General features: G+C 39.1%; 1 non-coding gene across 1 annotated transcript; it reads left to right on the plus strand.

Moving 5' to 3' along the window:
* The first annotated feature begins 11,624 nt into the window (after positions 1-11,624).
* LOC147496313 (small nucleolar RNA R71) lies at positions 11,625-11,728 on the plus strand. Its single transcript, XR_015197229.1, has one exon. It is a non-coding gene; the product is annotated as a small nucleolar RNA R71 (small nucleolar RNA).
* The last annotated feature ends 6,360 nt before the right edge of the window (positions 11,729-18,088 follow it).

Here is an 18,088-nt window from a genome sequence, read left to right on the forward strand (position 1 = left end):
GCATTAGAATCTAAAATCTCTACAATTATAGTTTTTAATCCATCAAACCCCCTTTCCAGTCCTGTCTTTCATATACTTAAAAGTGGAACGATACCCTACTCATCCTTTACTTATTGAGGGATAATTAGGTTTTGATACGCTTCTATTTTGTTCAACGACCATCATCTATCTACATCACCCATACACATCTCACACACAAAAAGGAGCGAAGGTCAAATGGCGCAGCTGCCGTTTTAAGTTGTTTATGTTTAACATTTTCTTTCAAGATTAGAAGTTTGGATCTTAAGGTAATTTTAGCCGCATCATCCATCCTTTTGAGAAAGAGAGAGGCTTGAAGGACATCTCGAAGACAAGATCTACCATCCAGGTTAGTCGAATATTAATTTTTTTTTTATTTCATTCTTAGTTTAGTTACATAATAATTAGTTTAGTTTTATTACTTTCTAGTATAATTGCATTTAGGATCTTTTCAACAATTGAAGTTGTAAGCCAACACAGCGAAAAATCAAACTCTAGTGTTTCTTGTCTGAATCTTGACAAACAGACTATCGTCTGTGGGACGTGATACTTAAGCAATCCAAGTGATTCACCATAACCCTAGAAGAGACATCTTTAGACAACAGGCGAGATACTAGCTGCAAAGCCCAACCCAGTTGAAGGAAAGTAGTTTTGCATATTAGTATAATTTATAATAGTTGCATATTAGTTTAATTGCATTCAAGCATAGTAGGATAGTTTTTCGTCATTTTTCGCATAGCATTTTCTAGTGTATGCCACGTCGTCCATATCATCGTCCGGTAAGAACACAACAGTGGACAAGGTTTAACAACCGACTCACAAGAATACTAGACGAGATTGAAACAATGGCCACAAGCAATGATGGAGGTGTTTTGGACACCAATAATCCTGAAGCTATCCCACCCATGCAAGCACAACAGAGGAAGAAATTGAGCGATTTCTATTAAAAGCAATCATTGGAGACCCACCCAAATAGTATTGTTTTTCCGAAAACGAAGCTAACCGGTTTGAGCTTAGAGCATCGGTAATCTCTATGCTTCCAAAGTTCAACGGTTCGCATTAATGTTTGACCTTATGTTCACATGAACAAATTTCTATCGATCCTCGAAACTTTCAAGAACCGTAATATCGGGGATGAGAGTATCAAAATCATTCTTTCCCACTCTTTTCGAAGGTAAAAGCATTTAAATGGTTAAGCGCCCGGTACCGATCAATTCAATAGACAACCGGGAGAAGTTGAGAACAAAGTTTATGAACAAGTTCTACCCACCCCTGTAAGGCAGATGCCATCGCGACAAGCCATCAAAAATTTCAAAGGGAAGGTGACTGAATAATATCATCAAAGCTGGGAGAAATTCAATAATCTGCTAGTCTCATGTCCACATCATGGATACGATAAGAGCACACTTGCTCATTTTTTCTATCGAGGACTCTCGATGATGAACAAGCAGATGATACAGTCAATGCACAAAGGCAAGTTTACATCGATGGATGGAGAGGAAGCTTACAACTTTCTCGAGAATTTAGCTGAAGAAACACAACAATGGACTACTAGCAACGAGGATGTCGCTAGCATGGAGGGGGAGCCAAAGCAATTTGGTTACCAAGCACATGAACAATCAGATCAAGAACTGAAGTCTACATTGGCCAGTGATAAAACATAAAAATAATTAGTCTACCTACGAAATGAACGATGAACTCAAAACGTAAGTAAACTAAAACTATCTTAAGTGCCTATGATTTATCAAAGATTCTACTCTCAATCCTATGAGATATAGTGGAGTAGGAAGTTCGTTCCACTCCTAGTCCTTCCAAGATGTTGTGTTTTTTCTAGTCTAATTACTCTACTCTAAGTCTAATGAGAGATTTATGAAGTGGCAACTAGACTACGATGCAACTACCCACAAGATGCAACTAGTCGGTTATCAAAATAACTATGGTTATGCTACGTTGATTCGATGATAAGGAGTTAGAGGGGGATTGATTCCACCTTAACTCCACTTAATCCTATTAACGACGAATCGTCGAAATCCGACTTGAACTGCTTCGCAGAACAATTGGTTCTTCCTAATCCCTAATTACACATGGCATTCTTACCAATTCATAACTAGCATGTGAACGATCAAACCCATTCTCATGGTGAACTAATCGTTTCTAGAGTGGAATGGAAATTATGACGACTCTACGATAATTGGAATCAAGCTTTCATCAAGGCTTCTGAACCCCCTCTAATGGAGGTTTAGCCGAGAATCATTACGCAATCATTTTTGATTAAATTAAAACTAAACATGATATAAAGAATTGAAATTTACTAATCTAAATTAAACAATAATTAAAATCGAATTAATAACTAAGAATTGAATACCAAGTAATAAATGAAATCAAATCTAACACAATGTAAATGACAAGAATAGAAATTGACAAAATAACTATTTTATTTATCTAATCAATCAAGAACAATGATTCAAAGACTTAATCTAAACCAAGAATTGAAAATGGAACTAAAACTTAATTAATTTACTGAAAACTAGATCTAGAATTATCTATATTGTTTTAGGTCTAACTAGCTACCATTAACAAAGAGCTAAGCTTTGGTTTTTATATTTTCAGATCCAAAAATCGTGCATGGGCTTGGAGCCATGTTTTGGGCCAGAGAATCAAGCCCAAAACCCAATTCTTTCAGTAAAAAAAGGCCTTTTCAGCTACAGTTGCCTTCAACAGACTTTTCGTCTACTTCTGCTCCTCTGATTGGGTCAAGGCTTGGACCATTGGAAAGCTCTTTCTGAGCCGGTCGTTTTGACATAAGGTAGGCCCCATTTCGAGGTCTGAGTCCAAAGATACGGCCTTCGGAAGTTCTCGACTTGTGACTTGTGTCTTTGTTTACGCCCGTGTCGACTTTTCAGCTTTTGACCGGGCTTTAGGAAGGCTTTGTCTTCTTGAATCTTGGCCTTTAATCACGGAACTACTTAGTAACCGACCTTTGCTCCTTTATCTCACTAAAGTGGCACATTTCGCACATAATGGACTTTGAAACCCGAATGCATAAAACACGTGTCGGTGTTAACTCTTAATTATTACTCACATAATTGGTCTAAAAAGTATGACTGTTATTCTGGGGTTAAAACTACAGTTTTGGGCTCTTATCAAACCACCCGAAACAGCATTTTGCTTGTCCTCAAGCAAAGATGAGAAATTAGAATAAGTGACTAAAAATGGAGTTCTATTTATTTACTCGTTTATTTGAGTCGCGATTGCATTGACCATATCGCGACAAGGCGCTTAAACCACTAGGAATTCCCTAGTGGACGAGTTATAACCTCGTGAGAGTTTTCCAGATGAAGGTACTCACAAACTTCATCTATACTACAACGACTAAGAAATAAAACTATTGTCTCCGTATTCATGCTCTAAATTAACTATACCTCTCACTAGCAATGCATATAAAAAGTAATCAAGTCGAAACCTAAGCTAATATATGCATAATAATCAATCATCTACAATAAACATATATACAATGAGTAATACTATGAAATGCCTAGCGTGTTAGTTTCTGAAACTTCGGAATAAGCGTCTTTAAGTAGGTTCTCACAATAATAGTCAAGATACAACACTCGATTTTTCCACTCAAGTTCATTTACTCCGGTGTCGCGGTGGGCACACTTTACCTTACAATCTCAATGACAACAAGGAAGCCGGAGTCGATCAAACACATCTGCCACTTACTATCACACTAATCTATTCCTAATTGAGCTAGAGGTCTTTATTAGGTGTTGCGGGGATTAGGAGATGGTTCAAGAAGGAAGGAAATGGATATTCAAAAAGGACAAGTCTGAGATAATAGAGTCTTCAGATTATGTAACTAGAGAAAACCTTGTTATTTACTTTTGCTTCAACACTTTGTTTCCATCCTTAGCCATTTTTATTTTTTTTTCCTTTTTCTTTTCTTTGGCTTTTGACTCCCTTTTATTCTATTTTTGGAGTTTTTATTTTATTTTTATTTTTATTTTTATTTTCTTTATTTTCTGAAGCCATTAACTAACTTTTGTTTACACAAGTTTTTCTCTTCTTCTTTCTTCCTCATTCTATTTTTAGACTTATCTAAATTGGGTAGGTTGAATTTTTTTTATTTTGTTTTGTTTTGTAACAGGGTAAAGGATTTTTGGTTTATGAAAGGCTAAAGAAAGGCTCAGAGGGGCGACTAGCGGAAAATAATTCATAGGTTTGAATTTCTGGCTATATCGATCCAAAGAGGGCCTAAATTCTCGCTTAGGATATGGCATAGTGATCAAGCAAGTGGATGTGTGATTTCTCTATCCGGATTTTACTTCTCCTTGTGTCATTTCTCAAATGTTTATTTCATATAAGGCTTTAGGCTATATTCTCACGATTTGTAGAATAAGTACTCTAGCCTAGATTTGAAAACTTATCTTGCTAACAATCATAGATACTCATGTAATATATTTATAGATAGATGCAAAGATTATTACCTACATATTAACCTAAGTTTCTAACAATTATTCTAATGCAAAAGCTACATTGAGACATCTAGATTGTTAAGAGCATAGAAAAAAAACAATACCACTATTCCTAAGTGTATAGCATAACTTATTTATTTATATATTTTTGAATTTTTGAAATTTTAACTAGAAGACAAATGCATATTATACATATCTATATCCTAACAGATGCCTTAATTACACGTGTTTCTATGCCCCCCCCCCCCAAACAAGAAGCATGCTTTGTCCTCAAAGTATTGTAAATAAAAAGGGTAGGAAAAATACCATTGAAGCGTGTGAAATTCAGAACATCTATCCAAAAACAAAGTTAGAACGCGTGCTAATATAGGAAATAAAACCGACGAACTCTATCTGAAGTTTTACCCATTATGGGGTTAACAAGAATGAAATTGCTTGGGACATAAGCGCACACTAACTAGAATGAAAACTTACCTTATCTCCCGTATTACTCATCATCTTCCTTATCCTCTTCTTCCATAAAGAAGTGAGGCTCCTATCGTCTGCCATGCCATGATAATTTGCCGGGCTTCCCGCCATTTATCATCTATTATTGCTAACCTATTAAAACCACTTGGTCGGACGTGTAGGGTGCAACCTGATGAGGTTGTATCCTCCACCCTTACCAAATCATTACCGAAAAGATCGAATAATACTATTGGTGGGTCGCATGCGATTAATCGGCCGTAATCCAATCCGTGAAACGTGTACAAAAACAGGAAAAGAAATAGCATAATACGGGAAACTAGAACGGGCATAAGAAGGAACTTATGCCTCATGCTATGGGATCGAGCTAAACTAGACATCAAGGTTCGGGAAGGTCATGACACATACGCCCCGTGGCTAAAGCAAGGAAAACGCCGCAAGTGGCATCATTCACGGAAGAAAACGCCATTCCCTAAAATGTTTAGCATGATCCAAAACATAACAGTTCCTATGTTCATGGACAAAGCTACCAAAAGCGGCGTTATAGTCCCTTGGTCCTCGATCACGAAAATGCCCCCCCCATACGACTCATGCAAAACTCATAAGTGTAGACATACATATTATCTACCCAATAACACCATGGGTCTTGTATTTCAGCGGGCATAGCAAGTCCAAGAACATATGCTAGCAAGAACCCGGTAATTTCCATTGGTTCATTATCAATGTTGATGGAGAACACTTGTTCTCCATCCGGTCTTTCAAAGAAAATGCGCTTATCGTAAAAATAAGATGCTAGTGTTGGAGAATAAAGTGCATCGGTCTTACCATAAGCGGCTCCCAACCAACGTATGTGATCGCTTTCGAAACCAAGCACCATAAGTAGTGCTTTGGAACAAATCTTCGAAGACTGTTCGGTATCAATGTTGGAGATGTCATCTCAAAATTACGCCTCGGAATAGCTGCGAATGATCCGAAACTACCCGCAAAACCGGAATTTTTCAGGTCCACGGAAGTCGGTATGCCGAAAGCTCTCTGAAGAATTGGAATTCCAGTGTTTGAGAGCGGGTCGCTCACACTTTGAGCGAAAGGCCTCGACAAAAAAAAAAAAAAAAAAAAAATGCGAGCCTTGTGCGCTCTCCTGTAGAAGCTGAAAATGCTTCGGAGTTCTTGAAACTTCGGAAAATGAGACGCAACGTGGGATTAGGTGGGGAGTGAACGGTGAGTGATGGAGGTTAGGTGTATTGTGAGTTGTGAGTGTAGAATGTATGAAGTTTATATAGGTTTTAAGTTGCTAAACCAGATCGGGAAGTTGCCAAAAGGTTTTTACGGCAGTTTCCGAAAATACCAAAATTTCCAAACCCGAAAACGGAAACAAGTCATTTTCTTGATTCTAAAACAAACTTAGTATCTTTTAGGTTGAATTTATGATAGAATCTACCTATTTAATCGATATTTCATCCTACCATGATACTTATTCATAGATATGCCTAAACGGCCATATTTTCACCTTGACTCCGCAATAAATTCTAAGACGAGGGTCATATAAAAATAATGCTGGAATAGATAAAGCCACCCCCAAACAATTTGGGAAGGTGGGATCAATGTTAAACAACCACGCATAATGAAAATAACCACATTATATTAAAATTTTCATTCGAAGTACATTTCACTACAAAATTCAAATTACGGAAATAAAACTTACATGAAAATAAATGACAATAATGAAACTACAAATAAAAATAGAGCATCAAACTATACTATCCCTAATCACTCCTGTACTGGTAGCGGAGGGCACACGCTCAGGAGATGGCTCCTGAGCTCCCGATGGGTCAGCACCATTTGTCCTTCGGCGACGACGCTCGTGCCTCGATGGTGTGTCCTCAGAAGGAGAGTCCCCGTGAGGTGGGAATCGTGCGAGCATGTTGGTCTGGAACTGGCGCTGAGCTTCTATCTCGGCCCTCATCTGTTCCCACCTCTCATCATCTCTCTGGGTACGGATCTCGAAGTTATGATGGATAGTTGCCTGTTGAGTCCGGAGGTCTTCGCAGATGGTGTTGAGCGAACGCATGCCACGATGAATTACGGCCATGCGTTCTGCGTTTGACCAGCACCTCTCCAGGGCATCCGCATCAAAACAAGTCAAATCCTCCTCATCCTCCGAGGCATTCTCGTTTCCCCCATCCTCCTCGGCATTCTCGTTTCCCCCATCCTCCTCGTCTTCTTCTCTATCCTCAGCTAACCTCCAAACTCGTTGGACACACTCCTTATAGATCGCGAGGGTTTTGATTGTAGGGTGATGTATGTCCTATCGGGCGCTTTGGTGCTCTCAACTTCAAAGATGATCTTGGTTATCAACACGGGGGAGAGGTGGAACGGACTTCCCTACTCTCCTAATCATGCTAAGTAAAACTCCAAGATACGTGAACCGGTACTTCGCTCCCCGGAGTATCCATAAGATGTGGAGGCAGCTTCAGCCGATGTCACCGACCTTCTCCTTCCCCAGGCGTTCCGACCAATCCATCGAAATGCGGCCGGTGGTTGGTCCTAAGGGATGCCTGACGAACACAATGCGATCTCGCATTGTAGTTCCCTTATGTAACCGTCACGTTCATCAATGGCTCTACTCCATTATATTGAGACTCTCCACGCGTGACATCGGATGGATTCTAGGCGAATGCCTAGAATCTTAGCCAACAACCCAGTAGTCACCTCCTTCTTCCTCTTCGCCACCACAACAAAAATCCTAGTCCCTTCCAACTCCCTCGTATTGTAGAACCGTCGGACTAAGTCCTCGTGGTAATAGGCTTCGATCGAGTACCATAAGCTATTCCAGTCTCTATTGATCATTTCGTCACCGTAGAACGGCGCGAAGTGGTCGCCAGTAAAAGCTTGCTCCGGCAAAATTCGACGTTGTTGAGCTATTTTAGTGTTTGGAATGTAGTGGGGGTTTAAATGGGATGTGGTGGTGGAATTTGTATCGACCGACTGAAGCAAACAGTGGTGGTGGTGCGACGGTGGCGCAACAGGTTACAAATTTTTTTAAATTTTCGTGGGTTTTGGTGATGTAAGTTGGTGGAGGTTGTGGGCGGTGCGGTTGGAGTCGATTTGGGTTGGGTCTTGGATTGTGGGCGTGGGTAATTTGGTTTTGTTTTTATTTATTTATTTATTTATTTTTTATTATTTTTATTATTTTTAGGTTTTTGGAAGCTTTGTTAATGGCGTTAATGGCGGTTTGGAGAAAATGAACGCGACTGTTGGGTAAGGGCGCGGGTGCGCTGTCGGTGGGCGCGGGTTGGGCTCAAGCCCAATTCGAAATTTGTGAATTTTTCGATTTTTTCGCGAAACTTCAAATCAAAATTGCCGCTTCGTTACCGATCCGATTTTTGCGAATGAGATATGAAAATGATCAGGAGAGAATTTCCAATCCAATGATCCATAAAACACTCTATTCCGACCGTGGATGACAAATAAGATAGTGGAAAACGCCTCGAAGTGCGTGCATGACGTACGTTATGCGAACGACTAAACTCTAAATTCATAGATTATGTCAATTCGAATCGGAATACAATTAAACGGCCTATGCAATTCTAATGGGACATAAAACATTTTAGGACGGAAACACGAACACCCCACCCCCAAACAAATTTTTTACAACGAAGCTTAGAAAATTTGTTTTTAGCAGTGGGTCTTTTAAAGTCAGATTCCCGAGATTCCCGAGACTTCCTAGAATACTATGTTTATTATTTAATATTTTTTTCTTTTATAAGGAAAAAAAAATGAGCAAGAAAGACATAATTCACCCCGTAGAGAAACATGACTCAAAAATTCGAGAAAAACATGCAAGAGTGGAAAACGTGAATTATGTTAATCGTGGACTTAGGATCCGGTACTTACAGCCACACACTCCGTAGGGAGGGCCCGGTTACCTTAATGGTGCACTCACCAATATATGGAAATGAAAGGAAATGCACCAAACACAAAAGTTGAGTCGTTTATAGTCAGATACTCGAGACTTTATCTAAACATATGTATGAACATGCAGTTTATCATATATCAACAACTGAAATAGTTGTGGATCATTCCATAAATAAATATCACAGAAAACATATCCAAACACAATCAAGCACCAAGATTTCCTATGACGCAACCTAGTAAAATGAAAGTGAAGTCGGATAACCCTATTACTTAACCTAGCATGCACCTTCTTTTTCATTTTTGAACGAGAGGGTGTCATAGTGAATAAGTGTGGAAGAGTGAATGGTTGTGTAGAATATGGTGGATATGGGTAAGTTGTAGAAGGAAAGCATGGAAAAAATGAGGATGTGGGTTTAGCACAAAACTCATTCATAGTGTAGGTATGGACTGTCTCAAGTCTGAAAATGAAGGTGTCAAACGCTTTTGTCTTCTGAAGTATTTGTTTTCTAGGTGAATTTAAAAAATTATGAAGCACAGAAGAAACAACCGGATCAAGTGCAAACTCGAGATTCCTTTGAAAGGGTGGAAGGAGGGAAGTCGAGGTGGATGTTGTGGAAAGTAGTTCTTGATAGGATGAATTATCACCTGCTCTAAGAAACTCATCAAATTGGTCATCTAGATTGGTCATATCCTCATTACTATGATAGTCCTCTACATCTTTGAGAAAGTCATCTATCTCATTTTCATCCGTAATATGTGTATCGACTAGAGTAGGGATGGAAATGTTGGAGTCTGAACTTCCAAAGGAAAGAAATTTGGGCATATGATTATCAGGGAACGTGTTGTTGAAATAATCTCGAGCAAAGCTTTCGATCATGCTAACCTCTCCATCCATAGATCGAATCGGGTAACGTGGTCTTTGTTTTAAAAACATTGACTTCAACAAAGCAAGATGGCCAAAAGACATAGACATTGAACCATCGCGCAATTAATGAGCGCGTTGGCAGTTGCCGTGAAAGGACGCCCTAAGATGATCGGACACCCAGTCGTTAATCCACTTCGTATCGAGGATGACAAAAATCAGCCGGATAGTAAAAATCTTGAACTTTTACCGAATATTTTCGACCACACCCTTAGGATACTTAATAGACCGATCGACTAATTGCAACGCCATTTTAGTGGGTTGCATCTCGCCTAGACCTATTTGTCTATACAAATAAAATGGGAGTAAGTTAACACTAGCCCCCAAGTCTAATAACGCGGTCTCGTATAAGAATCTCCTAAGGTGCATTGTATAGTAGGACGACCAGGGTCCTTGTACTTAACAATTCCATTATGTTCAGATAAAGTTGGGAATTGTTCTGTTAAAAAGGCGTCTTTTGGTATATTGGTCTTACGCCTAGTAGTACACAATTCCTTAAGAAACTTAGCATGGTGTGGTAGTTTTTTAATAGCTTCGAGGAAGGGAAGGTTTATAGTTAGATTCTTGAAAACATCCCTAATCTCCTCATAATTTGTATCCCTAGTTAACACGGCTAATTTTTGTGGAAACGGTGGTTTCTGTCTATATTTAGCAATGGTATCACCGGATGTTTAACCGTGACTTTTGTTTTTCTTAGGTTGTGTTATGAATCGTACCTCTACAAAGGGTAGGCTCTTCAGTTTCTATTTCAAGATCTAGTAAAATAGCAGGTGTAGGGGGGCTATCGGGTGGGGTAACTATAGGCATAGTTACTTTGTTATCAACCACTCTGCCAGAACGGAGAGTGGTGATGGCCTTTAGCTCACCTACATTTCCATATTCATTACTAGTATTATCGGTTACCTCAAAGGTTGTGTTTGTTGTTTTAGGATTAGGTATTCCGTGACTGAAAACACACCTTTGGGTTGGGCTTTATCTTGAGCCAACCGTTGGGTTAAATTATTAACGGATTGTAGAAGTCATTGGTTAGATTGAGCCATGGTTTGGAAAAGTTTTTGGCTCACTTGTATGAAGGTGTCAAGACGATCCGGTTGTGTGGGTGTAGTAGTCACGGGTGGTGGTGTGGACCGAACTATTTCACGTGAATTATTTATAGGTGGATTTTGATAGTTATTATTTACCTAACGATACCTCTATTAGCATTATAATTATTATAACTACCTTGACTTTGTGCTTGACCTTGTCGAGGTTGCATTTGGTTGTTATAATTATTAAAATTACCCCGACCGCCCTTGTCGTGGTGGAGCTTGGTTAAAACTTTGTGTTGGCCTAACATATTGATTATTGTACCACGGAGGTGTGACGGTTGGTTATTTCTCCAACCGAAGTTGGGATTTTGTCTCCAAGGGGCGTTAGGTTCACTATTAATGGAACAAGCCTGTTCATAAGCAATAGGGACCGGGAGTCGGGATGCTCGTGGCTCCAAATGAAAAGTACATGGATTTGAATTTACGCTCATGACGGGGATAAGCTTTTGTTGAACGTAAATGGCCTCTACCTTTTTAGTGAGTGATTCGATTAGAGTTTTAAGCTCGGGATCGTGTTTAATTTCAAACATACCGGGCGGCCTTAATCAGATTTGATGAACTAGCTGAGATGGATATCATCACTACCCCCAGTTGTTATTTCGCTTTAGTTTGATCCTCTAAAAATTTATAAGCCTCCGAGGCTCCTTTGCTAAGAAACTACCCCCATTCATTATGTCTAGGACTTCTTTATGGCGGTATAGAAGTCCTTTGAAAAGGCACGAACTAACGTGTCTTTTCGCTAAGTTATGATGTGGACACTCTATAAGGAGATCGGTGAAACGATTCCAAGCCTCCGAAAATGTTTCATGAGGATTTTGTCGAAAGAAATGAATCTTGGAAAACATCTCATCCGTCTTTAGGGGTGGGTAAAAATGTTCCATAAACAAACAACAAGTTTAGCCCATGAGTCCACGTAATTAGGCGTTTGGGCAGTTAACCAAGAAGCCGCCTTTATCGGCTAAGGTGAAAGGGAATACCACGAAGTTTAATTTGTTCCGCACCAACCGTAGGATGGTGGAATGTTGTTAGGACTTGTTCAATCCTACGCGTGTCGATAAGGTTTTTCATGGTCTAATCCATGAAAAATGGGTAACAAATTAAAATATTTGGGGGATTCGAAATCCCCATCGGTCTACTAGAGAACGATGCAAGATTTTGGGCTATCACTCAAGGCTTTGTAGAAGTCGAGAGAGGAGTCTCTTCTTCGGTCGGGCAATTGTGTCGGTGATGTGTGTGAATTAGTAGCTAGAGGTGTAGTGGGTGGTATACTAGATAGACTTGTTTGTTGACGTTTGTTGTGTAATTACGCTCGGTGTTTTGTTCGCCGGACCTTAATCTCATACAAGGCTAAAACCAAACTTAGCTAAACACATCAACACTCCAAACAATTCGATATACTAGTATAAACCTCTAATAGGAGATCACGAGGTGTGGAAGAAAGGAATACCTGATTAGGTCCTTGCTTCGCTTATGAATAGCGTCTTGTTTACGCGTGTTCGGTGTATATAACAAGTTAGAACACCGAAAAACTTGAAAAATCAAAGTTTGAGTCAAAACCGCCAATTCAAAAAAAATTAGCAAAGCGGCGCGGCGGCTCTCATAGTAAGCTGTCGCTCCGTAATTTTTCAAATTACAGTGTTTTTAGGGCGGGTCGCTCGTGTTCCAGCTATAGAGCGTGTGCGCTCTTATAGGCCTTGGTCGCTTCGGTGTATTTTTGTCCCGAACTTTTCAACGATGAATCGAAAAACCACAAGATGAATCAAACCAAAGGGTGGGTGGGTGAAAATGGGACTTTAAGAAAAGTACTTACACTACGAAAACAATGCGAAAGTGAAACTAAGATGGCAGCGGCGCCATTTGATAAAAGATAAAATGAATAGTCTACCTACGAAATGAACGATGAACTCAAAACGTAAGGAAACTAAAACTATCTTAAGTGCCTATGATTTATCAAAGATTCTACTCTCAATCCTATGAGATATAGTGGAGTAGGAAGTTCGTTCCACCCCTAGTCCTTCCGCATGTTGTGTTTTCTAGTCTAATTACTCTACTCTAAGTCTAACGAGAGATTTACGAAGTGGCAACTAGACTACGATGCAACTACCCATAAGATGCAACTTGTCGGTTATCAAAATAACTATGGTTATGCTACGTTGATTCGATGATAAGGAGTTAGAGGGGGATTGATTCCACCTTAACTCCACTTAATCCTATTAACGACGAATCGTCGAAATCCGACTTGAACTGCTTCGCAGAACAATTGGTTCTTCCTAATCCCTAATTACACATGGCATTCTTACCAATTCGTAACTAGCATGTGAACGATCAAACCCATTCTCATGGTGAACTAATCGTTTCTAGAGTGGAAGGGAAATTACGACGACTCTACGATAATCGGAATCAAGCTTTCATCAAGGCTTCTGAACCCCCTCTAATGGAGGTTTAGCCGAGAATCATTACGCAATCATTTCCGATTAAATTAAAACTAAATATGATATAAAGAATTGAAATTTACTAATCTAAATTAAACAATAATTAAAATCGAATTAATAACTAAGAATTGAATACCAAGTAATAAATGAAATCAAATCTAACACAATGTAAATGACAAGAATAGAAATTGACAAAATAACTATTTTATTTATCTAATCAATCAAGAACAATGATTCAAAGACTTAATTTAAACCAAGAATTGAAAATGGAACTAAAACTTAATTAATCTACTGAAAACTAGATCTAGAATTATCTATATTGTTTTAGGTCAAACTAGCTACCATTAACAAAGAGCTAAGCTTTGGTTTTTATGCTTTCAGATCCAAAAATCATGCATGGGCTTGGAGCCATGTTTTGGGCCAGAGAATCAAGCCCAAAACCCAATTCTTTCAGTCCAAAAAGGCCTCTTTAGCTGCAGTTGGCTTCAATAGACTTTTCATCCACTTCTGCTCCTTTGATTGGGTCAAGGCTTGGACCATTGGAAAGCTCTTTCCGAGCCGGTCGTTTTGACATAAGGTGGCCCCATTCCGAGGTCTGAGTCCAAAGATACGGCCTTCGAAATTCTCACGACTTGTTGTGTGTTTGCTTTACTACCGTGTCGACTTTTCAGCTTTTGACCGGGCTTTAGGAAGGCTTTGTCTTCTTGAATCTTGGCCTTTAATCACGGAACTACTTAGTAACCGACCTTTGCTCCTTTATCTCACTAAAGTGGCACATTTCTGCACATAATGGACTTTGAAACCCGAAATGCATAAAACACGTAATTAGTGTTAACTTTTAATTATTACTCACATAATTGGTCTAAAAGTATGATCATTCTGGGGTTAAAACTACAGCTTTGGGCTCTTATCACCAAATTTAACCACCAAAGATTGAAACTCGAGTAAGAAATTTAATCAGTTCTCTATGAATCCCTCCAAGTTCAACAAGTCTCAAGATAAATCTCTCCCAACCATGCAAGCTAGCCAATATCATCTGAAGTCTGTTCTGACACTTCCCATGCAACTCGAAATGTCCCGTTACTATCAACATGCATCAATTGGAGAGTACAATATAAACTCATTTCAGAGGCCCAACCAAGGTGGTAATAACTTTCAAGGTAATTATTGGAGACGTAATCTTTGGACCCCTAGGTTCTCAAGATCAAAGTTATATTCCACGCACAAGTCAAGTTTCACAGTTGGTCCCTCAAAACAATTATACTCTCAACAAAATTCCAATACAAGTGGAGAGTTAGTGCCCGATCCTAGGAGAAATTATGCCGCGACCCCAACAACATGGAGAATGCAATTACTTTGCTATCACAGAAAAATCAGAAGTTTGAAAGTGTTCTAGAGCTTCTTGCACGCAGTCTCACCAATCTCCAAAGAATCTCGTGCAAGTCAATGTTCTAGAATGGAGTCTCTAGAGGCTAAGGTCGACCAACTCACCAATGCTTTGTCTGTAAAGACACAAGCCACTCAACCTAGCTTATTGGAACCAATATTGAAGAGTGAAGATGTATGCCACATTGGGACAACTTCTAGTATTGATCACCTTCATGATCATGTTAGCTTAGTTACTACTCTCAGATCAGGATTGAAGATAGACAACAAGGTTGACTTACCTTCTCATGATGACATTGCTACAGAGCAATCGGTCAAGATTTCAAATAAAGTTCAAAAGGAAGTGGGGGAAATCCTTTCCACTCCCATTTGTCAAGATGACCAAGACAAGATATGCAAGAATGGCAAAGAGAAAGAAGAGAAAACACATGCTGATGTGTTTGTACCGAAGGCACCTTTTCCTATGTTTTTTGCTTAAAGCAAAAAGGACAAGCAATTTTTAGAGATGAAGGAGGCATTTGAGAAAGATAACATCAATATCCCCTTTCTCAAAGCGATCAAGCAGTTGCCATCATATGCCAAATTCTTGAAGGATGCATGCAACATAAAGAGAAGTACTCATGTTCCAAAGCGAGCGTTTCTAGCTGGACAAACAACATCTATTATCCATCAGCAAGCTCCAGTCAAGCTCAAAGATCCAGGAAGTCCTACAATTTCATGCAGGATAGGAGAAAAATTCACGGGTAATGCTCTTTTAGACCTTGGTGCTAGTGTTAATCTCTTGCCATATCATGTGTACCAAGCGTTGGGCCTGGAGAACCTAAAGCCTACAAAAGTCAAATTAAAGTTAGCTGACCGTTCTACCAAGATTCCCAGAGGCATAGTTGAGGATGTTCTTGTTCAAGTAGTCGATTTCTACTATCCAGCGGATTTCATTGTGATAGACACCCAGGAAGCCTTTGATAAAATTCCAATTATTCTAGGCCGACTGATAAATGTAAAATGAATAGTTTACCTACGAAATGAACGATGAATTCAAAACGTAAGTAAACTAAAACTGATCTTTTATCTCTTATGTTTATCAAAGCTTCTACTCTCGATGCGAATTGCACTAAGTGGAGTAGGAAGTTCGTTCCACTCCTAGTTCCCTAGCATGGATTGTTTTCTAAGTCTAAGAAATCAGTCTTAAGTCTAATGAGAGCTTTACTTAAAATGTTATGCTAACAAGACGCGTTAATTTAAATAACGAGATATAATAAATAACAAGATAAAATATAAACTAAAGTTAATCTACTAAAGCTACGAAATACGATTGTTTGAATCTAGATAAAGAAATTAGAGGGGAATTGAATCCACCTCGAATCCAACTTAACGACCTAGCGTAGAATGTTGTATCTCAATTCTCACGTTCTTACGGCGAGAATTTCGAGTTCTAATCCCTAGTGTTCATGGCATTCCTACCGGATACTAACTAGCATGTGAGGTCGTCCACCCATTCTCATGGCTTAAACACGACCTTCTAGAGTGGAATAGATTCTACAACCAATTCTATACTAACCACTAAGTTTTCATCAAGGCTTCATCAACCCCTCTAATGGAGGTTTTAGCCTTGATTCATCAAACTAACATTTCCCATTGAATCTAAACTAAACATAATGTAAGAAATTGAGATTTACTTAATTAAACAATAATGAATCTAATTTAATGGCTGGAATGAAATAAGAACAAGAATTGAAATTAGATCTAGAATGGAAATGACCAAATTCGAAATTGACAAACTAACTATTTTATTTATCTAATCAATCAAGAACAATGATTCAAAGATTTAATCTAAAACAGGAATTGAAATGGAACTAAAACTTAATTAATTAATAAAACTAGATCTAGAATTCTATATATTAATTTAGGTCTAACTAGCTACCATTAACAAAGAGCTAAGCTTTTGTTTTTATACATCCAGATCCAAAAATCGTGCATGGGCTTGGAGCCATGTTTTGGGCCAGAGAATCAGGCCCAAAACCCAATTCTTTCAGTCCAAAAAGGCCTCTTCAGCTGCAGTTGGCTTCAGCAGACTTTTCGTCCACTTCTACTCCTCTGATTGGGTCAAGGCTTGGTCCATTGGAAAGCTCTTTCCGAGCCGGTCGTTTTGACATAAGGTAGGCCCAATTCCAAGGTCTGAGTCCAAAGATATGGTCTTCGAAGTTCTCACTGTCTTTGTGCAATCAAGTTTACTTTTGCGTGGACTTTGACTTTTCATCTTTTGACCAGGCTTTACAAAGGCTTCGTCTTCTTGAATCTTGGCCTTTAATCACCGAACTCCTTAGTAACCAACCATTGCTCCTTTATCTCATCAAAGTGGCACATTCCTGCACATAATTGACTTTGAAGCCGAAATACATAAAACACGTGTCGGATTAACTCTTACTTATTACTCACATAATTGGTCTAAAAGTATGACTGCTAAGGGGTTAAAACTACAGTTTTGGGCTCTTATCACCGACCTTTCCTCGCTACCGCAAAAGCTTTGATAAATTGTTACAACGGTGAAATGAAGATCAACTTTGGTAAGATGTCCATGGACATAAATATCTTTCACCATTTGTATAAGGATTGTGATGAAGCCGGAGGTGGAGAGGTGTACTTCCTTGATAGCATGATACAAGAATTTGTCCCATTCGAAGATACAATTGAAAGTGCTCAATCTACAAAAAACTGTGATGAACCTGAGAACCCCACCACAGAGGCGTTGCTAGCCATGTTCTTAGAATCTATGCAGAAAATTCAGGATTTAAGTGAGCATAATGGAAAGTTGATGAGAGAGTATCATATCTTGAGAAGATGAACTCTACATTTCAGGATGAACAACAAACTTCGCTTCGAAAAAATCAGTTACTAGAAAATCAGCTTTTAAAGAAGTTTTGGAAAAACAATGTAATCTAGAAACCGAAATGAGTCTTCTAAAGCGTAAAGTGAACCATATTGATAAGGAGAATTGCAGACCGGTTGAAGCTTCTTCTACACTATCATTGTCCGAACAACAAGAAGTATGTGAACCGGTCCTTCCACCCCGAATCGAGTCAGCCGGACATCCATTATCATCACCGTGGTGGTAAAGGGCACATCGATACTATTGTCTGTTAGAATGAGAGATTTTCGTCAACCTTCTACATGGGGAACCACAAGGCCTATCACACAATCATCGACCTGAAATAGTTCAAGGTAGAGAAGCAACTTCACCAACAATCTTTCCAAAGATATCAAGGAGTATTTTTGATGACCCACAAGGTGAGACCTCCTCGCCCTCCAAACATTCGTCAGATTTGGGTAAGAAAATCTGATCTCCTCACTCCAAATTGATAATACATTACGTCTTGGGGATCTAACGTA

Source organism: Coptis chinensis, chromosome 5, assembly GCF_015680905.1.
Source record: "Coptis chinensis isolate HL-2020 chromosome 5, ASM1568090v1, whole genome shotgun sequence".
In the NCBI taxonomy this organism is placed as follows: domain Eukaryota; kingdom Viridiplantae; phylum Streptophyta; class Magnoliopsida; order Ranunculales; family Ranunculaceae; genus Coptis; species Coptis chinensis.